Source organism: Eumetopias jubatus, unplaced genomic scaffold, assembly GCF_037043125.1.
Source record: "Eumetopias jubatus isolate StellerSeaLion01/CBP00866 unplaced genomic scaffold, mEumJub1_p1.0 scaffold_4, whole genome shotgun sequence".
NCBI classification, from domain to species: domain Eukaryota; kingdom Metazoa; phylum Chordata; class Mammalia; order Carnivora; family Otariidae; genus Eumetopias; species Eumetopias jubatus.
In genome coordinates, this window is record NW_028274810.1 from 48,607,661 (window position 1) to 48,630,666 (window position 23,006).

A 23,006-nucleotide genomic window follows, 5' to 3' on the forward strand; every position below is an offset into this window, starting at 1 on the left:
TAAGTGCCACGTATGATCCTTGATTGGCTACTTGGCTCCTAGAGTGAGAATAAAATAAACAGCTATAAAGGGTAGTCTTCAGACGATTGAGATATACCAAATATGGATTGTATTTTATCATATTAATGTCATTTTTATCAATTTTATCATATTAATATTAAATTTGCTGTCTGAGGTCATTGTATTGAGGTTATATAGGAGAATGCCTGCTTCTTAGGAGATACAGGTTGATGTCTTCAGGGACAAAGTATGGTGATGTCTATAATTAATGCCTAAATGCTTTCAAAAGATAAAATGTGTGTGTGGGTGGGGGGCGAAGAGAGAGAGAGAGCACACTTTGAGCAAGAGAGAAGAAGAGAAAGCAAATATGGCCAATTTTAACATTTGCTGAATCTAAATAAAGGGAATCTATGCAGGTGTTCATTGCACTATTCTTACAACTTTTCAGAAGATTTGATATTTTTCAACATCTAAACATTGAGAAAATCATTTTTATTTATGTAAAGTATGAAAACTGAATGGCAATTATGTTAAAAATAAAAGCCCTTATCAATTTTTTTTAAAGATTTTTTTATTTTAGAGAGAGAGAGAGAACACAAGCGGGAGGGGCAGAGGGAGAGGGAGAGAGAGTCTCAAGCAGACTCCACACTGAGTGCAGACCCTGACTTGGGGCTCGATCTCACAACCCTGAGATCATGACCTAAGCTGAAACCAAGAGTTGGACACTCAACCGACTGCGCCACCCAGGTGCCCCTAAAAGTCCTTATCAGTTGAAGAAGCATGCTGACTGAATTCTTTATAGGTAGAATAACATAATGTGTTTTGAGATTTTCTTTAAAATATTTTAGCTTAAAAACAAAAGTGGGGGGTAAATAAAACAAAATTGACAAAATTGTTAAAGCTGGATGATAAGTATGTGGAAGGGATGGTTATTCTATTTAAAAGTTAGATTTCTGAATGGCTCCTCAAAATAATATTTCACCCTTTTTTCATTTTAAACTATAGCTTTTTTTTTTCTAAAAATTTTATTTATTTGACAGAGAGACACAGTGAGAGAGGGAACACAAGCAGGGGAGTGGGAGAGGGAGAAGCAGACTTCCCGCTAAGCGGGGAGCCCGATGCAGGGGCTCAATCCCAGGACCTGGGATCGTGACCTGAGCTGAAGGCAGACACTTAACGACTGAGCCACCCAGGCAACCCTAAACTACAGCTTCTAAAGAAGTTTTGGACACAATTTTTGATATGTAAATAAAAATTCAGAGTCAAATATTAGCAAGTACATAAAGTAACATATTTTCTGGTATTATTTAGAAATTTATTTAAAGATAACCTCCAGGCAATTTCTGGCTATCTTCCAGATTCACAGGAAGACTAAAGGAGATGTTGAAAGTCTTTAAGTTTAAAGGCATGCATTTTGAAAATGAAGAAACTACACTTCTGTAATTGTGAATGATACCTTTTTCTCATATAGGAAATATTCCAGGTCTAGGGTTGCATTCTGTTGATGGTAGATTGATGGAATCAAGATTATTATTAGAAGGTGGACTTTATCATACTCACCATTTTTATGCCTCTCTAAATATACGCTTTCTAAAGTCAAATTGGGCATGTCCAATTTTGTGGCATTATCATGGCAAATTATTAAAGTAATTTTTTCCTTCTGAAAGAATTAGTGTTCATAATATAACAAAGCTCTTCATACTTAGCCAGGTAGAGAGTGAAAACATCTGTTCCAAAATTCCATAAAAATAGAATACACTGGGGTACCTGGGTGGCAGAGTGGGTTAAGCAACCAACTCTTGGTTTCAGCTGAGGTCATGATCTCAGGGTCCTGGGGTGGAGCCCCTGCCAGGCTTGAATCTCAAGATTCTCTCCCTCCCTCCCTCTCCCTTTGCCCCTCCCCCCTTGCTCACTCGCTCTCTCTCCAAAATAAATAAATCTTTAAAAAAATATACAATAGGGTGCCTGGGTGGCTCAGTCGTTAAGCATCTGCCTTCGGTTCAGGTCATGATCCCAGGGTCCTGGGATTGAGCCCCACATCAGGCTCCCTGCTCCGTAGGAAGCCTGCTTCTCCCTCTCCCACTCCCCCTGCTTGGTTCCTGCTCTCACTATGTCTCTCTCTGTCAAATAAATAAATAAAATCTTTAAAAAATATAAATATATAAAAAATAAAAATAAAAATAAAAAATATACAATACAATGGGAAAGGTTTTTTCAGTCCCTCAGAAATACTTACTATATTTCAATAGTACAGAAACTGAATACAACTTTCTTCTAATCTTGTCCTGAATTACAAAATGTTGTATAAAGAATTTTGAAAGAATTATATCTATGTACAGATCTTGATTTCAACTTTATAGGAAACATAACTCTTATAAGACAAGATTTCCTGTCAACTCTCTATACCCCGTACCCTCTTCAGTTGGTATCTTCATCTTTTCCTTCCTGTTCTGACATGTAGTTAGAACAATGACTTACAGTGGAAAAGACATCCTTGTGTTCTTTGTTCACCCAGGCTGAGATACAAGAGACATTTTAAAATATCTATCTATAAAAAGAAAATAAAATCAATAAGAAAAGTAAAGGTATCTAATGAGAAAGACATACAGTGTCAGAACATATAAATCAAGTCTTTGCAAATTATGTTTCTGTGCTTCCAACATTTCCAGGTAAATTTTTTTAAATTTAATTATCTGTAAGTTTGTTCATACACTGGGGATTATTCAGATATTTCCTAAGAAATAGTCTATTTACTTTTTTTTGAAAAGATCATGACTAGATACCAGTATTTAAATGTAAGTATTATGTCTATTCTAAAAACAAATGTCATAATTTGTATAATTCTCTCTTGTAACAGCTCTGCCAGAATTTCCATCTATTATTCCATGTAAATCAAGATCTTGTTAATCTCAAATTATTAATGAGTTAATGCTAAAATGCCTTCTGGTATTATCTATCATCTACGAATAACCTTATAAATGAAATACCTTAAATAACTATTTAGATAAAGTATTTTGTAGAATATTCTTAGTCATTAAATGTTAAAACTAGTGTAGTTTGGATTTTGACACAAACAATGCTACACTGAAAAAAAAAAGCCTTGGTTCTAAGCCATCTGCTTCACAACTCACAAATATATTTCCTTTGCTAGTTCTAACGGGGGGTGCGGGGAGAGGGACTTCTTATGTCCAAGATACATCAAAACAAGAATAATTCTAAAGAAAAAAAAAACAAGAATAATTCTAGTTTCACATTTTTTAGAATGACATGAATAACTACTGTATATATTATTATATACTATTCAAATATTCATTTTATGTTGTAATACAGTTAAAATAACATAAACTTGAATTTTTTGAATAATGTTTAGCATCTGTCTGCATCCTCCTTGCTTGATATATCAAGCAATCTAAGTTTATCGTTGTAGCAAAGTAAATTGTCTAGAGGGAATAAATGTGTTGAGTAAGGTTTCAAATATCTCCAAACAAATGGTGACCTTAATCTTACAGGAGGGAGACACTGGGCTTCATGGAAGGGACTGAAATTCTCCTCTTGAAGAGTTTTCATGCACCTGAGCAAAAATCTCTGCTGCCAGTTTTCTTTTCCTTTTGGCTTCCCCACACCTAGCCCTCTATGAATCAAGATTGTAGAAAGTAGTTAATTTTCCAGCTTTGAATATCTTAGAGGAATTAGAAATATAGTAAGAACCATTGTGTATTCTCATGTCTCCCAAAATAGTTGACTTATGGCAGCTGCATCAAGCTTTCTCACGATTTAAAAATAATAATAATTAATTAACTAAAAATTAAATAAAGCCCAGATTCTCTCAGATTCTTCAGAAGAACCAAAATTTGACAGGCCTTCAAGAATCAGAAAACAAAGTATCTAAGACAATCCTATATTACTCAGAACATCCACGTTTAATCTTCCCATTCCATAAATATGTTATTGAAATTCACAATAAGCCACACAGTCCACTAGGTGCTAAACAATGAACCGGTGCAAAGCACAGCCATGGTCTTGGTCCCTGGGAAGTTTAAAGTCTAGGAAGAGAGTTCACACTGAACAAATGGGTACAAGTGAGAAACACAATGGCAGGTGAAGGTTGCTAGGAAAGTGTACACATGGGGGATTCATGTAACCTGTAGTAGAGCTGGGGGTTACCCGAAGAAGTGAGACTTCAAGGAAAAAGCAAGAGGATAAAGTAGAACTTGGCTGGGGGAAGGAGTAAAGACTGTAAATAAAATCTGGAGATCATAATTAATTTGAGATACTATGTCAGAATAAAAGCTAAAGTTAAAATGATTTTTGTCATTTATAAAACAAACAAATAAAACTTTTTCTATTAGACTTTGGGAATAAAATAGTCCATTAAATCATATTTTCAATGGAATATGACAACTAGAAAGATTAAGTTCGGCCATGTGTTTCTAGGCCCTAACTCAGGTAAAAGAGGGATAATGCAGTGGACCAATTATTACGTGGTATTGATACGTTTTTGCAAATAACAATCTCTATTTTACTAATATTCTGAATAAAGCCAGAATAGTTACAATTATGACAATTTCCAGGATACCTAATTTTGAACTTTGCTTTACTTAAAGTAAAGCAAAGTAAGCTTAATTACTTGGCTTTCTAGTGTTCCTTAATCTGGAAGTTAATCAAATAAAACCATTCTAAATGGAAAAATTGGTGTATCCTTTGAGTGGGAAAGACTAAAGTACATGCATAAACATTAAAGAAAATAAAACTTGTATTTATTTTAATCTTTTCAGTCGGATATATATTGAAATTAGAGACTAAATTTTTATTTATGTTGAATTTAACTCTTTTAAGATTGTATATTTACAACATACAATTATGTTGAATTTAACTCTTTTAAGATTGTATATTTACATATTTACATTGTATATTTACAGATTGTATATTACATATTTACTAAAGTACATGCATAAACATTAAAGAAAATAAAACTTGTATTTATTTTAATCTTTTCAGTCGGATATATATTGAAATTAGAGACTAAATTTTTATTTATGTTGAATTTAACTCTTTTAAGATTGTATATTTACATAGCAATTCCTTCCCCAATGAAAGCTAGTATTTCAAAAACATATTTTAAACTCTTATCAACATCAAATTTGTATTTATGGCAATTATTTTATTTTTAACATTAGAAGAATTTTATTCAAGTAATATAGATATTTTTTAAGTAAGTAGATCACAAACACAGCTAAACAAATTGCTACAAAGTATATATACCCATAGAATCACAAGTCAGGTCAAGAAATAGAACATTACCAGAACCCCAGGAGCATCTCACAAACCACTCCCCTTCCCAAAGGTAAGCAATTATCCTGACTTCTATGACATAGATTACTCATGCCAATTTTTGAACAGGATATATATTGAAGCATACAGTATGATAATTGATAATAATAAAAATATGACATATCAAAGTTTGTAGTATGTGGCTAAAACTATTCTTAAAGGAAAATCTGTAGCCTTAAAATGCATTTTTAAAAGAGCTGAAAATCAATGATCTGTTTCCAGCTTGAAAAGTTGAAAAATAAGAGCAAATTAAACACAAAGAAAATAGAAAAACAAATAATAAAGATAACAGAAATCAGTAGAACAAAAAATTAATATGTAATAGAAAAAAATCAATAAAGCCAAATTTTGATTTGTAGAAAAGTCTTATAAAATTGATTAAACCTTGATGAGAATAATGAAGAGAAAGAGCAATCATAAGTAACCAACATTAGGAACAAAACCAAATAAGGACATCACTACAAATCCTATAGACATTAAAAACATAAAGGTTGGAAAGCCAGAGATGGACAATCAAGTTCATGACATTTTTGCAATTATAAATCTTTGAGAATCTGAAGAAAGCTTTGGACAATCTTTCCAGATGAATATACATACGGTTATATACATAGAATTTAACACCAAGAAGCCTCTTCATTGACTCATTAGTTTGGAAGACCTATGATAGAAGATCTCATTTATCAGGTGAAGAAATGAAGCTTTAAGATCCATACCTGCTCTAAGATAATTCTCACATTCTAAATAAATGGTTAAATAGCATCTAAATGCTCTTCTATAATGTTGAAGGGTCAGGCATGTGGTAGGAATGATACGATTATCTTATCATATTAACACCCAGCCCATTTAAATTTAATCCAGAATGTTCTCAAAGAATAACTTGAATATTTTTTTTTACTAAGAACCATTTATATTAATATCCTGGTGATCTATATAATAACAATACTGCCCAAGATTGAGTAAGTCTTGATTTCTCTGGAGTTCCCATGTACAAGGGTAAGATGGAATAAATATGGTTAGTATATATAAACATGTTCCCTTGAACTTTAAAGAAACTTTTTAAAATAGTTTGAAATTATTATGTCCATTTAAAAAAACTAAAATACAAAGATAAAAGTCAGGTACAATCTTCTAAATTTCTGGTCATCAGAAAGAAAGGCGTAATATATTTCTACTGTGAAAACTACCACAAAGCAAAAATCAAGGTGTATTTACTGGAGAAATAGTTAAGAAGAAAAAAGCAGACACCAACTACAGTGATTGCCTTATTCATGAAGAGGTTGAAGAATATCTAACAAAAATGTGCTTCCTCCATGAATATTCCAAGAAAATGGAGGCATACTTTTAAAGAATGTGTGTGAGATTTTATTTACAATAACAGGATGCTATGAAACCTTGTTTCAAAGACAAGAAATTTCAATTGTAACATACATGATCTTTTCATTCCTTTTGTTGATCTCAGTATGCAAAGAGTAGAACCCTAAATACACATAGCATTTGCTTTCATACATTTAAAGTGTCTGACCTTTACACCACATGAGTTTACAATTTAATTATATGATGGTACTAGCAAGACTACAAAATAAAATTACTCAATAGTAAAACACACATGCAATATAATGTTGCACACTGTGAAGTATAGCCAGTATTACACAGTATGACTCCTCGAACATTTGAGAAACCATTCAACAGAATTATAGCTTTTGAGAGCAGAGATTTATTTTTAGAGCAAAATAAGGTCAAAATTTCATTAAGGGGCATGAAACACAGCCTGGCATTATTAGACAGTATAGAATAGAAATCCTTTAGTGACAGCTCTTAGCAGTTAAAGCAAGCATTTGCATAACATTTCACTTAAAATAGATCAAAATAATAATAGAAAAAATTATTTGAGTTTTGCCAAATGACTTCAAACAGATAAGATATCTTGGGGAAAGAGGGATGGTGTGGAAAAGGTCTGAAATTTGAACTTCAATAAAGATTTCAAAGTACTTTGGAAATGAACAGCATACTAGAGAGTGAAGGGAATACATATTTATTTTAGTTTTTAGTGTAATACTTTTTAATGTGAGAAAGCAAAATTTCCCAGACTGAGTTAAACACCTTACATGGTTCTTATCTATTCCTGCATAATAAATGACTCCAAAACTTAGTGGCTTAAAACAACAGGCATGTATTATTTTTCATGTTTCTGAAGTTGACTGAGCTCTTTTTCTGCTCCATATAGTATCCACTAGGGTCACTCTAAGTCTGTATTTATCTACATAGGCTGAGTGGAAGGTCTAAGAGGCCTCTCTCACCTGGGCCTTGGCGTTGACTGCTCCCTGGAAGCCTGTTATCTCCATTGTTGCTAGTTCCTTGTGAGGTTGCACCCTCTGGGACCCCTCCACCTGACCTCCCTCCATCTGGTAAGCTAGGACCAACTTACAGGATGGCTCCTGAATTCCCAGAGAAATAATTCTGAGAGGATAAGGCTCAGTGTGGAAGTACATGTCAAGTTTCTACTTGAATCACTTTTGTTAATGTCTCATTGACTAAAACTGTGATATGCCGAAGCCCAGCATTATTGTGTGAAGGCAGTATAAAAGACATAACTATGGGGGCAGGGGAGCAAATTCATTGCCCTGTCTCAGTGTAATACTACCACACATGAGATGTCTTCTTATGTGTGCATGAAATCTATGAGATCAAATTTCTTATCACTCTGTGACGAGAAGAAAAAAATTCTGTTATCCATTTACATCTCAAACAAAAAACAATTCCATATATAAGAAATATTGCAGGTGAAGAGTACTTCATTTTTAAAGAAATAGGGTGGCTCAGATGGTTGGGTGTCTGCCTTCGACTTGGGTCATGGTCCCGGGGTCCTGGGATCGAGTCGGGCTCCCTGCTCCTTGGGAGCCAGCTTCTCCCTCTGCCTCTCTCTCTCTCTCTCTCTCTGTCTTTCATGAATAAATAAATAAAATCTTTAAAAAAAGATTTTATTTATTTTTGTGAGAGAGAACATGCATGCATGAGCGGGGGGGAGGGGCAGAGGGAGAAGTAGCCTCCCTGCTGAGGAGGGAGTCCCTAATAGGACTCAATCCCAGCACCCTGGGAGCATGACCTGAGCAGAAGGCAGACGCAACACTGACTGAGCCACCCAGGTGCCCAACAATTGTCACTTTTTAATACATTCAGAAGAGTATGTCTAAATTCACCTGGTAAAGTGGATTTTCGAAAATAACAAAACCAAATGTTATGTGTGCATTATGTAGAATCATTTTTCCAGACACTTAGAATTCTGTCTTTTCTAAGAAATAGTTCTTAAACAAAAGAAAGACCCAAATTCACATAGCCAGAGTTTGAAAACCCTCATTCACTCAAAAAGGCTTCCTATTGTTGGCTATGAGAACTGCAAATAATAATAATACACATAAAAATAAAAAGTAAACTAAACATAGTGACTGATGATCCCACTGAAAACGACCAAACATTTGCATCAACCATAAATTTGTTTAAATGCGTTGATAAACTTAAAGGAGCGTTAAGAATAATGAGACCAAAAAGTGAAGGAAGAATCAAGGTAAGTTGCCGAGCAATTTATTTGCTTTTTCTTGAGATCCTTTGATGAATGAGGTGAACTTCAGCTTTGATTTTTAAGGCCATGAGGGGCATTGAGCACAGTATACAAGGCCCATGGGTCTACCACCTCATTATAGGAGTGAATTAAAAATAAACGAAGAATACTACAAAAAAAAGTTGTTTGTCTCACATTTTCACACTGAATGGAAAGGGAAAAATATCTTCCTCAAGAATTCCTAACCCCAAAACATTTCCTCAAAGCAGCTTTGGAGTGAAAATGCATACTACATGGGTAGTCCAAAAAACTTCATGTGAAGAAATTAATTCGGTAACTAGACTAACTTAGTAACCTAGGCTGGTGCCCCAGGTTCCTGGAAGAAGCAAACCTAATTCACTCTAAAGGAACCCACCTTCCTCCTAGAACTCAAAGGATTTTCACAGGTAAACTAAAAATATATCACTTCACAGTCAAATGGGAAAGCAAAACAAAGTCCTATGAGTAAGAGGCAGATGGTAAAGTCACAGAGCAGAGGACCCAGAGAAAGTTCTGATACTATAATTATCAAACTCTGAATAAGTGAAAAGAATTGAAATGCAAAGATTGATAGTGAAATTTTAAAATGTGACTAATTGAATGAAAAGTGATAATTAAAACATCTACAAATGGAATCTGTACTTGGTAAAATTTTAAAACTCGATCAGTGCACTTATGAGAAAGGAGATATTACTGAAAATTAGATGACTGAGTGGTTATAAGATGGTTCAGGCAAGGCATGAGTAACACAATGAAAAACGTGTAAGAGAAGTTAGAAGACACTAAGTGTCTAGTACATGACAAATTTGAGTTTCGGAATGAGAGGAAAGAGAAAACGAGGTAGCAGCAAGTTTTGAGAGCTAATGACTGAAATGCTCCTGAACTGATGAACATGTACACATGTACACATTCAAAGAGAATCTATGAATCCCAAGCAAGAGAAATAAAAACAAACTCCAATCTGGAGCAAAAAAAAAAAGCTAAAGAAAAAATGTATCCTAAAGGAGAGGAAAGTAGATGGTTAAAGCATCTATAGTAGAGAGTCTGACTCCATGTTTGATGTTCACCTGCTGACAGCTTTCAAGTCCTACATCTGTGTAAACTGAGAAGAAAGCCCAGATGCTCTCTCCTTTGGCATCAGCAAGAAATTCAAACCACGTAAGCACTAGCCTCACAGAAACCCCCACCCCAGTACAGCATCTGAATTTTCAGGAGGTACCAACTTTCAGTTCATAACACCAACATAATTTGGAAGTTTTTGATAACTGGTGTTTAGGGACAAGATTATGGGATAGAGGCTGTCCCTAAAATGGCCTGGGTAATACATGTCAGCCTGGACCTGTGTGATTCGGGTTGAAGTATGTGTCTTAATTCCAGCATAAGCCATGACTAACACTAGGATCAGGAGAACAAATGCTTCCCTGTGAACACTGATTGTGTGTCTCGACCAGGCATTGGTCCTATTCTATGGAATGTTAAGAGGAAGGACTAATACTTTGCACAATATGTGGGCCCATTGGGTGATGGTTCATGTGGAGAAAGAGAAATTACAATGTGGCAGGCTGAGGTCATACTACTAAAAGCAAATGGCTCACTAGGACCCAGCACCATTGTTGCTGGTGCTAGCTACACTCATGTCACAACAAAGATCCTGACCCTCGTAACACACCCATGCCAACCCTGTGAACTTAACACTGGGGAGGGCCCTAACCCTCACAAATACTGATTTGAAGCTCTCTGGAAAGAGAAACATAAATATGAGTAGAGCAGAGAGGATATCCTCCCCTGTCAAAATATGTCTAGTAACCAACCAAAAAGGATCCCCAACCCCCCCCCAAAAAGACCTGCATATAGGGGGAGAAAACAAAAAGTAAGTAGAAGCAGAGGTCTCAAATTTGACCCAATTGAAAACCCAAAATTCACTAAAAAGATTTCTACAACAAAAAGATAAAAGTGTGCTCCTTGACATTTTGTTTCTACAATATAGTTTCTGAATTAACTTTAACATCTGCTGAAATTACCAATTAGCAAAACTTCATGGCCTTAATCATTATGGGGGCTGCAATTATACTTATTCTTGAAGATCCCACTAAATTTAAACAAGGCACCTCTATAATGTCAGAAGACTTCCTAAACATAAAATAGAGGATAAATAGGTATACCTTACCTTAGCCATAGGAACGATTGCTTTGCTTAAATTCCCTGTAGTTATAGTGCCCAATCTTCTAAAATATCCCATAGTGGTCATGGCTGCTCTGACCCAATGAGCAATAAATTAGAATTAAATTAAGTCTTTGGCACTGACAATTGGCTTGATAAAATGAGACCCTATGGATCTTCCCCCCAGATAAAATAGTTCATATGGCACAATATAAATTAAAATGGGGTCTTCTAGATTGAAAACCATTATATAAGACTTATTAGAGAAGCGGTGATTATCTCCACTGCTTCTCTAATTAACAGCCCAATTTGGCCTGCTTTTGCACCTAGAAAGAATGAATGGCACCTCATAGTGGATTACATAATGTTACCGGCATAGTTATACCAGTTCAGCAGCCTCCCCACACCCAATATTATTCAAATTACTGACTCCATCCAACCAGCAAGTGGTAAATACTTTGTAGTCATAGATTTGGCTAATATGTTCAGTGTCTATTTCAGTAGCCTTTCAGGTGTGTTTGTCTTCATCTTCTAAGACACACAGTAATACATGCTTTCCTGGCTACCCACAGGCCACTTCAGCATCCCTGTGATCATGCAAAATCTTTGTAGGCACAATCTTAATGGCATCTAAGTTTCTCTAGGAGCACAAGTATGCCATCACACTGATGACATCCTTCTCCAAGGAGATTCATTTCATACACTCATTCAGGCCATACAAATACTCACCAATGGGTTTCTGAAAAGGAAACAGGTCACTGTCCCATAGGTATTACAAGGCCCTACCACTTATTTAAATTCCTGAAAACCGTTCCATCCCTTACACTATCAAGAAACAGCTGTTGACTATCTTGGAATTCATGATGGTTGGTTATTTGGTTAGTTGCTTGGTTGGTTTCCCTGACACTAGGCACTTTATCACTTGGTCTGCTGGGGGGAGGGGGGTACTGGGATGGACAGACCAGTGCCCATGTTGAGGATTTTCTTGGACATCAAACATTTGTCCATGCAGACTTAGAGGAAACACTGTCTTGGATGAACCTCCATCACCCGCACTCCCCAGGGCAGTGGTGAGACTGCCAAGCAGCTGGGTTAGGAGGGCAGCCCTAAGACCCTGAAATTGGGTTCCAACCTACCCCATGATGGGACATACTTGAGAAAATTCAGGATCCCTTTGTTCTTGGTGTTCTCCTGATGCCTGACCAGTTGTATGGAGTGCCAACCACACTGAGGCCTCAGGCAGAGGCGCTCTGGCAGCTCATCCAAGGCTGTAATCCCAGACGGTTGTTCCTCAGAGTGGCCACATTCTCCAAGAGCAGCACCTTACCTCACAGGGGGCCCAGGCATACAGGGAACCTGGGCAGCTGCAGGGGCAGGGTGTCCTGAGCTGAGTGGGCAGTACAGAAGGGAAGTAGAGAAGGGAAACTTCTAACTAGGAAAGCCAAAACAAGTCTAAGTGTTTTCTTTGGATTCTGGAGACAATAGATTCCTAGTTTACAAATCTTACTTATACCCATTTATGCCCATACACTGTTGTTACCGATAATCCACTATGAATGGTAACTTCTACAGCAAAAGGCTCTAGAATCTGTCCAAATTTCAATACAACAGGCACATCCATTAGTGGACCCTAAAGACGTCTTCACTCTAAGGGCTTTGGCAACCTCCTCTCATTCCTCTTGGAGTCCCTGGTCTACCCATGGTGGCAATAGTTTGCCCATGAGCTTCCAGTGCAAGAAATTGCCCTCCTTGGCCCCCTTCTATATCCATTTAAGTGGCAATTGCTGACTGCACATTGAGTATTTCTGAAAACAGAGAATTTATGGGACCTGAGCCTATGATCTCCATACCCAGATGCCCATTTTGCCTTGGATGATGGAAGCAGTAACCCATGAGCTCAGCATGGTCATTAAAGTCTCCTTGCTAAAAGATGGAACCAAATCTGGACCTTCTGGCTTATTTCACCTGTGGGGAGTCAGTAGTGAGGGGTATTGTCTTGTTCTTATTCCCTTGCCAAATGCCACAAAGCACCCCGTTGCTTCCTGAGAAGCCCCATGGTATCATTTGAATGAGCATCCAAGGGAGTTCATATAAAGTTGGCAGAGCCACCAGTACACAAAATGGAGCTCTCTGGAGAGTTACTACTTCTTAACCTTTAACTGCATGTTCCAGACCAAGAATGGAACAAAAGAATCAGCAAAACTGGCTGAACTTTAGTCAGCCATCTTTTTTAATTTATTTTATTTTTTAAGTAGGCTTCACACCCAGCGCGGAGCCCAGTGCAGGGCTCGAACTCAGGACCCTGAGATCAAGACCTGAGTTGAGATCAAGAGTCAGATGCTCAACCAACTGAGCCAACCATGTGCCCCTAGTTAGCCATCTCAACATGGGATGCCTTGGCCAACAGTGAGCTTCATCTGTACATTTTTCCTGACTACAGAGTCCAGCCCAGTTTAATGGAAGCAACAATTCTTTATTCAAGATTTTCCCTTTGGAATAAAAAAATCTGGGTATCTCTTGCCTCACAGATACCCAAAATATAAATTAAGATTATACATATTTCTGCACATGTGAAAGCCACAGTACAAGTATCACTAAGGTTTCACTCTTTATCCCCTTTGGAGTTCCAGACATTATTGTTAGTGACCAAGGCACTTAATTCTCTTCTCAAAATATACAGTGCTAGGTTCTTACAAGGAATTTGATAGAACTTTCAGCATTCTTACCAGTTTCAGGCTACATGCCTCATAAAGCAACCTAATGTCTTACTTAAATGAGATCAAATTCAATTATATGAATCATGGCACATTTTAGTCATCAGTCAAATAACAGGGGTAAATTGTAACAAAGAGTCCGACTCCATTTTGATGCTTCACTGCTCACAGCTTTCAAGCCCCTTTCTCTTTTCTCTTTTCTCCTCTCTCCTGCCTGTATCAGTCAGGCTGATAAGAAAGCACATTTGTTTCCTCCTTGCAACTGGCAGGGTATTTAAATCACATGAACCCTGGCCAGTACACAAAAACCTTTACCCCAGTTCAAAACTCCAACTCAGTTTCTCTTCCCTGTACTCTCAAAACATCTGGGAACCAGCTTGGGAGCCTTGCCCTACTCTATTCACAAAACCTCATTAAATGAACAAAAACGCTTTCACACCATCTTGATTTACATGTATTGTCACCCATCCTGACATTTAAATCAAATTATGGGTGGAAGCATCTGTCCCATCTCTAATAAGTGACTTCAAATATCATCTAATTTTTAAAAATCAAATAAATAATTTTAAAGTAAGTTAAATTTATTAAGAATAAAAGTGTTCGGTGGACCTGGTACTATTTGAAATAGAAGGAAAATATTTATTCTCCAATTTTGATAAGTTAATTCCATATGTTAAAAATTTCTAAACAGTAGAGAATAGGAATAAATAACTTAATATCCAGTATACAAAAGAAATTGATAGGAGAAAAAGTCCATTTGTTATAAGGCAAGAATGGAGAAAAAAATTTAGAAAAGGAACAATGAAAAGCATACAATACTATGTTAGAAATTAAATTATGATTAATTAGAAAAAAGGCAAATTGCCTAAATGCTTCTATAAAAAGAATTTTCAAACCATATTTTAAAATTCTGCTCTATGCTGTCTACAAGTACGTCCCAAATATAGGAATACATTCATGCTCAAAGTAAGAGGATAAAATAAAATACAGGGAAATGCCAGATTTAAAAAACTGATGCAGCAATTAATATCAGATAAAGTAGATCTTAAGACAAAAATTAGTAAAGAAAAAGAGAGTATTACACGGTAACAAAATTTAAGTGTGTATGCACACAATAACATAACCTAATAAATATAAAGCAAAAAAAAAAAAAAAAACACAAGAAAAAGTCCTCAATTTAAATGGGAGATATCTTTTTCAGTATCTGATTGTTCAAGTGGTAAAAGATGAATGTCCCAGGTGCTATAGAATTTTGACAAGAATTGACATGGTCAGTCTTTTAAAATTTTAATACTGTAAAATATACATAGTGATATAGCATCTCATTGTGGTTTTCCCTTGTATTTCTCACTTATATACAGGCATACCTCAGAGATTTTGCAGGTTCAGTTCCAAGCCACCATAATAAAGTGAATATCACAATGAAGCAATAAATCAATAAATGTTTTGGCTTCCCAGTGCATATACAAGTTATGTTTACACTATACTGTCATCTATTAAGTGTGTAATAGCACCACGTCTAAAACAAACAAAAAAACATACATACCTTAATTCAAAAGTACTTTATTACTCCCCAAAAAACAAAATAAAATGAAATAAAATAATAAAAATACTTTATTGCTCTCAAAAAATAAAAATAAAAACACCTTGTAGTTAATGTGCTTTCATTTCAACAGTTCTAATTACGGATCGCAGATCACCATAACAAATATACTAATAATGAAAAACTTTGAAATATAGCAAGAATTACCAAACTACAACAGAGAGACACAAAGTGAACAAATGTTATTGGAAAAGTGGAGATGATAGACTTCCTTGATTCAAGGTTGCCACAAACCTTCAATTTATAATAATGCAATATCCACAAAGTGTAATAAAGTGAAGCACAATAAAACAAGGTATCCCTGGATGCCCTTTGGTGAAGTCCCTGTTCAAATCTTTTGCCCATATTTTGGGAGCTTTTCTCCTTATTAAAGAGTTTTGAGAAATTATCATGAATTATAGATACAGTCCTTTAAGAAATACCTGATTTGTAAATATTTTCCCCAGTCTATAGCTTTTCTTTTCATTCTTAGCAGTTTTTTCAAATTTTCAGATTTTAATTTGGATAAAGCCCAATTTATTGATTTGTTCTTATATACATTGTGATTCACATTTTTGTAGTCACATCTAAGAAATCTTTGCCCAAGTCAAAGACACAAATGTTTTCTGCTATGTTTTCTTCTAGAAGTTTTACAAATTTAGGTTTAATGCTATAAGCTTGCCTTTAAGTACTGTTTAATGACATCTCACCAAGTAAGATATATTGTTTTTATTTTTATTCACATAAAAATAATTTCTAATTTCTATTTTTATTCCTTCATTGACTCATTGCTTATTTAGATGTCTGTTGTTCAATTTCAAATACTTGAGAATTTTTCTATTATTTATTTTAAATTTAATTTGATTATGGTTAGAAAATGTACTTTGAATGACTTGAATATTTTAAAAATTTTTTAATGCTTGTTGTGTGGCCCAGAATGTGGTGTAACCTAATAAATGTGTTTTGTACATTTGAAAAGAGTCTACAATTTGCTCATGTTGAATACAATAGTCTAAAGATAAAAATTAGGTCAGGTTAGTTGATAGCTTTGTTCAGATCTTCTCTGTCCTTACCGATTTTCTGTCAACTTGCTTTATCAATTATTGAGAAAGGGGTATTGATAATCCAACTATTGCCATGGACTTGCCTATTTCTTCATTCAGTTCTATCAATTTCTGCTTCATGTATTTTGAAGTTCTGTTATATGCATAAGCATGTAGGACTGTTATGTCTATATTGAAGAATGTAAAATAAGACTCTTAAAGGGAAATAATATCTTGTTCATAAATGAGAAGATTCAGTATTACACAGATGTTAATTCTCTGCATATTGACCCAAGGAATCAATACTATTATTCCAGTCAGAATTGTAATATGCTTATTTTATGGGATTTAACTAGTTCCTTTGTATATGAAGGACAAATAACCAAGAATGGTCCAGATTCTTTGAAAATAAAGATAAAAGGGACGTTTGTCTTTCCATATGTTAAGACTTCTTATGAATTTATAGTAATTAAAACATTGTAGTACTGTTCAGGAATAGAAAATTACCACTAGAAGAAAATAAAGAACCAAGAAATCAAGTCATAAGTATATAGACTTGAGTATGACAGAGTTGTCCCTGCATATCAGTGGGAAAGAATGGCTTATTCATTTAATAGTGCTTGGCAAATCTGCATAAATGAAAAAAAATTAGGTTGCTTTCCCGCCTTATACCATAAACAAAAATCAATCCATATAACTAAAGTCCTAAATATTAAAAGTAAAAATAAATTTTTGGGAAAACAAGATATAAAATCCTTTGACTTTTGGGTGGAGATGGGCCTCTTAAACAAGACATGAAGCTCAATTTGAAAGACAAGGAATTGATAAATTTAAACTAAAATAAAAACTTCTATTTAAGAAAGTTATTATAAACAGGATGAAAATTAAAACCATAAATAAGAGATGCTAATTGAAAACATAACTGACAAAAATTTGTATACAGAATATATCATTTTTAAATCATTGAAGAAAAGAAAAGGATGAACATACAGAAAAAGGACTTGAGGCACAAAGCAGAAGAAATCTGAACAGTCAATAAACATAAAACAGACTCAACCTTATTAATAATTAGGGAAATAGAAATTAAATCTCCAGTGAATTAACATTTCATAAAGGACAAATTGGCAAAAGTTATAAAGTGTAAGCACTTTGGAAAATAATTTAGCAGCATTTTATAAAGGTGATTTTCCTAGGCTATGATACAGCAATTTCACTTCGTTTACTGTCCTAAACAAACAGGGACATATGCCCCAGGCAACTGTTCAAGACTGTAATAGCAACACTGTAGTAGCAAAAAATTGTAAACAAGCAAAATATCCACTGAAGTAAAATAAGTAAATAAATGTAAGTATATTCATATGCTGGAAGATTAGGCAGCAATAAAAATATAAGTAAAAAATAATAAATTGTTGTTACATGGGAAAACAGATAAATTTTTGAAACATAAGGCTGAGAAGGAAAAAAGCCAATTGTAAACAAATATACAAAGTATGACTAAGTTATAATATAAAAGACATGCAAAAGTAAATATTGTATCTTGCCATTTGCAACGACGTGGATGGAACTGGAGGGTGTTATGCTGAGTGAAATAAGTCAATCAGAGAAAGACATGTATCACATGACCTCACTGATATGAGGAATTCTTAATCTCAGGAAACAAACTGAGTGTTACTGGAGTGGTTGGGGGTGGGAGGGATGGGGTGGCTGGGTGATAGACATTGGGGAGGGTATGTGTTACGGTGAGCGCTGTGAATTGTGCAAGACTGTTGAATCACAGATCTGTACTTCTGAAACAAATAACGCAACATATTTTAAGAAAAAAGAAAAAGAAGAAGATAACAGGAGAGGAAGAAAAGGGGAGTATGTCAGAGGGGGAGATGAACCATGAGAGATGATGGGCTCTGAAAAACAACCTGAGTGTTCTAGAGGGGAGGGGGGTAGGGGGATGGGTGAGCCTGGTGATGGGTATTGAGGAGGGCACGTTCTGCATGGAGCACTGGGTGTTATGAACAAACAATGAATCATGGAACACTGCACCAAAAACTAATGATGTAATATATGGTGATTAACATAACAATAAAAAATTTTAAAAAAAAGTAAATATTGTATATTATATAAGGATACGAGTATAAACTAAAAGAAAGAAAGGGTATTACAAATGTAAAATTCAGAACAGTGGCAGAGGAAAAAGTAGGATTTGAGAGAACATACAGGAGACTGTCAAGTAAATGGCAGTATTTTTTTCTGAAAACTATTTGATGGGTACATTATGTCTTATCTTTTATACAAATATTTTATGAATATTGCTTTATAGAATCAAATTTAATTTAAATGATTGAAAACTCAGAGTTCTTTTTTTTAAGATTTAGTTATTTTAGAGAGAGAGAGAGAGAGAGAGCATGGGGAGGGGCTGAGGGAAACTCAAACAGACCCTGCTGAGCGCAGAGCACGGCTTGATCTCAGGACCCTGAGATCAGATCTGAGCTAAAACCAAGAGTCAGACGCTTAACTGACTATGCCACCCAGGCACCCCAAAACTCAGTGTTCTTAAAATACGGGCACCTGGCTGGCTCAGTCAGTAGAACATGTGATTCTTGATGTCAGGGTTGTGAGTTCAAGCCCCACGTTGAGTGTAGAGATTACTTGAAAATAAGAAATAAATCAATAAATAAACCTCAGAATTCTTGAAATAAAAACAGTTGTCATAAAATGGTTTTTGACTTGAGGCTTTAGAAAAAACATAAGAATAGAAGAAGGAAAAGAGTAAACAACCATCATCTTCCTTTATGAGACCAGGGAGTACTGACCCACTATCTAGCCAAGTAATTACGGAGAGCACTGTCATTTCATTCACTAGGAGCTATTATTATGTCATATATTTGTGTTTTGGGACAAAACTGCTTCAATTAGCAGTCATCATTTGAACAAATTACATTGTTATTTTATAAGAATTTGCTAGGGTATCTCAGGCATAACTGCATGCAATGCATGAATATATATCAGATATTTTCCTCTGTATTTGTACTTCAGAACTTCAAATAGCTCCTATTGCAGCATATATTATATTTTGTGTGTATGTGTGTGTGTAGACTGTACATTCTCAAGTAAGTTGGGCTAATAAGTTTTACTCATAGTTAATTATTTTTGTTTTTGATAAAAGAAAACAGAAACAAAATGCACTATTTGTTTTACATCGATGTGTGAAACTGTGTAATACAATTTTTTTACAACAAATGGTTTCCTATTTATTGGTATGACTAGAAACAAGAATGATTAGGGAAGGAAAGGTCTCCAAAAGTTCCTGAAGATGAAATATAACTGGACAGACCATCACTGTTGTGAGTGAATAATGCCTGCATAGAAAAATAAAAAAATTCATAATTTGTTATGAATATACAAACAAAAATATTGAAGGCAAAGAACCAAACGCAATTTTAAGAAAATGAATGCATGACCTACACACTATGGAAAAAATCAACTTAATTAGGGTTTGTTACAATAGTTCCTCTTTTTGAAAAAAGTCCAGCTCTAATTAATTTCTTCTCATTGGATCAGATGGAGTTGCAGATGAGACTGGTTGAAACTATCCATTGTTCTTATTCATTTTAATGTACTGCATTTCAACAGTAAGGAGATAGACAAAAGAAGAGCATTTCACTCGCTCTTCAAAGGGGTATGTTATGATTCTAAATTTAATTAAATTAGATTAGTTGCACGTCATTTATATTACCAAAAATCTCAAGCAATTTCTGAGATTCCCTCCTCCTGCTGTCCCATCCTTGCCCTCATCCATCACACCCAAATTCAAAATTACAAAAGCTATGTTGAACTCCTGTTATTCCTTTTAGTAAACAACAGAATATTTTTAATAAAATTGTCTTGCTTTCCTTTCAGCTGTCCAGCAAATATAAACAGGACTCAATCTACAAATCACTTAATATCTATGTTAACAGAATAGATAATTCAGCAGTTTAAAAAAAAGTCCATTTGCAATTATGAATTGCAGTGATGAATAATCCTTCATTTCTCTATAGCTTTTGTGTTTAAAAAACCCCCACACATTATACTTTGTGCATTTCTCTGACTTGCTTCCTATGAATACAGTTGGACAAAATAGATCTGGCAATAATACATTGTACATATATTTCTGTGACTAACGTTTATCTAGCTGCTTCAGAAGCTATTTAAATATTATCTTTCAGTTATAGGACAACACCAGCTCAGGGATCCAATGTGCACCTCTACGCACATGTTGGCTGAAAAAATGCAACAACATCAGTATATTTTCTGTTGTTTTTAAGCAGCTAAATTATGGAGCAACTGTTATGCAGGACTAGACACCAAATTTTGACTTGGGTACTTGTGCAGAGAGTGGAAGCTGGGGGACATGCATGAGAATTTTAGTTAAAATGTAAAGTGCCTCCAAGAAATAGTCTGTGGAGGTGTGATGGCTTTGAGGTTATAGAGAGAACTCAGAAGCTTGTAAGAAAACTTTGTATTGGAAGCCACGGGATAGGGGTTCCCTGTATGCAGTGGTAGAAAATTTAGCGATGGTGTTGCCTATGCTAATATAACGTAAAGTAAAAAATGTATTTAATTTGCTACATAATCTAGCTAAAAAATAATCCAAGATAGAAAAATGAAAGTGCTACCAGGTTTCTTTAAGGTTCTTATAGTAAAATGTGAGATGACAGAGATAAGAATTGTTAAAAAAAAAAAAAAAAATCCAAGACCTTAATAGTTTTGCGCTTTTACAGTGTCTTCAGATGGCAAACAATACTAAAATTAAGAAAATGGCTCATGAACAAAGATCAAATCCTGGGCGCTCTCAGGAAAGAAAATTTAAAGCAGAAGCAGAGGATGTTACTGGTTTGGCAAAACTGCTTTAAACGTCTGTGTATAGGTTTCTGTGTGAACGTAAATTTTCAGCTCCTCTGGATAAATACTATATCTTTGCCAGCATTTGGTTTTATAAGTGTTTCAGATTTTGGCCATTCTAATAAGTATGTAGTGGCATCTCACTGTTATTCTATTTTGCATTTCCCTAATGATATAAGATGTGGAGTATATTTTCAGATGCTTGTTTGCCATTTGTGTATCTTCTTTGGTGAGGTATCTGTTCAGGTCCTTGGCTAATTTTTAATCAGGTTATTCATCTCTTGATTGCTGAGTTTTAAGAGGTCTTTGTATATTTTGGAAAAGGGTTCTCTATCAGATATGTTTTTACAAATATTTTCTTCCAGTCTATGGCTTGTCTTCTCACTTTCTGAACAGTGTCTTCTGCAAAGCAGAATTCCAGACACTCAGTTATTTCTTTCATGGATCATGACTTTGGTGTTGTGCTAAAAAGTCATCACCATGCCCAAGGTTATCTAGATTTTCTTTTATAGTATCTTTTGGAGTTTTATAGTTTTATCTTTCACATTCAGGTCTATGATCAACTTTGAGTTAATTTTGTGAAAGGTCTCTAAATTCATTTTTTGTAAGTGATGTTGCACCATTTGTTAAAGAGAATATCTTTTCTCCAATGTGTTGTCTTGTTCCTTTGTCAAAAGTCAGTTGACTATATTTATGTGGGTCAGTTTTTTGGCTCTCTATTCTGTTCCATTGATTCCTTGTCTGTTCTTTCACAAATACCATACAGTCTTAATTACTATAGTTTTGAGGTAAATCTTTGTGACAGTGTGATTTTTTTTTAATTGTGTGTGTGTGTGTGTGTGTGACATTGTGATTTATAGTAAGAAATATATTTTGTCCTCATCCTCATTCCTGGCCCAGAACTTCTAAAATTCTTGGCATTTCCTGAGTGATTAGAGCAATAAGGTGAGGAATGTCTTTTGTTGTTCATAACAAGTCTTTTTCAACCACACCTGAGTTTATGTTAAAAAGGTGAGTTGATTTCTAGGGGAACAATATCTGTGATTCGAAGGTTGGGACCTCCATCCCCGACTCCCAACCTGAGGAGGTTGGGATTGGGAATCTCAAAATTCATTTGAGAAGAAGCTGGAGAATGAACTAATCACCAAGGGCCAATGATTTACAGGCATATCTCATTTTATTGGGCTTCACTTTATTGCACTTTACAGATATTGCATTTTAAAAATTAAAGGTTTGTGGCAACCCTGTTTTGAGCAAGTCTATCGGCACCCTCTTTCCAACAGCATTTGCTCACTTCATGTCTATTTGTCACAATTTGGTAATTCTCATAGTATTCCGTTTTTTTCATTATTGTTATATTTGTTGTTTGTTTATTTATTTATCTGAGCGAGAGAGAGCTTGTGCACACACAAATGCACTAGTGAGCAGGGAGGTAGGGAAGGTAGGGGGTGGGGACCAGGGAGAGAAAAAGGGAAAGAATCCCAAGCAAACTCCTCATTGAATACGGAGCCCAATGTGGGGCTCAATCTCACAACCCTGAGATCATGACCTGAGCTGAAACCAAGAGTCAGGCGGACGCTTAAATAGCTGAGCCACCCAGGCGACCCATTATCATTGTATTTCTTATGGTGATTTACAATCAGTGACTATGACTTGCTGAAAGTTCAAATGATGTTTAACATCTGTTAACAATATTTTAAAAG